The sequence below is a fragment of the Penaeus monodon genome, chromosome 29 (assembly GCF_015228065.2).
Source record: "Penaeus monodon isolate SGIC_2016 chromosome 29, NSTDA_Pmon_1, whole genome shotgun sequence".
Lineage (NCBI taxonomy): Eukaryota > Metazoa > Arthropoda > Malacostraca > Decapoda > Penaeidae > Penaeus > Penaeus monodon.
Window position 1 is genome coordinate 3258714 of NC_051414.1, and position 696 is coordinate 3259409.

Here is a 696-nt window from a genome sequence, read left to right on the forward strand (position 1 = left end):
CGTGGCGTTGTGAGGAGGGGGATGATAGCGGGGTAAGTTCCTTTGAGAGCCTTGTTTCAGTGTTTTGTTTATTATTTTGGTTTCGACTTTGTGCTGATTAGCGTAAAATAAAAAAAAATTAGTATATTTAACCTCTTCACCCCCTTGACCGTCACCCACCCACCCACCTACCCACTTTCCCGCCCACCATCCATATTCCCGCCCACCTGGCCACCACCCGCTCACCTTTCACCTCCCTCCCCCCCTACCCTTGATCGCCACCCACCATACCGCCCACCTTCCCACCCACCTCCCTGACCTCCACCCGCCCACCTTTCCACCCACCTCTCACCGCCCACCCACCCCTGTCCACAACCCACCCACCCGCCTACCTCACCCACCCCGCCCACCTGTCACCCCACCGCCCCCTGACCCTCACCCACCCCGCCCACCCCGCCCACCTGTCACCCCACCGCCCCCTGACCCTCACCCACCCCGCCCACCTGTCACCCCACCGCCCCCTGACCCTCACCCACCCCGCCCACCCGCCACCTGTCACCCCACCGCCCCCTGACCCTCACCCACCCCGCCCACCCCCCCACCTGTCACCCCACCGCCCCCTGACCCCCACCCCCACCCCGCCCACCTGTCACCGCCCCCTTGAAACATTCGTAGAGGCGGAGCATGTTAGTCACGTAAGCAGAATTCGTAGATATT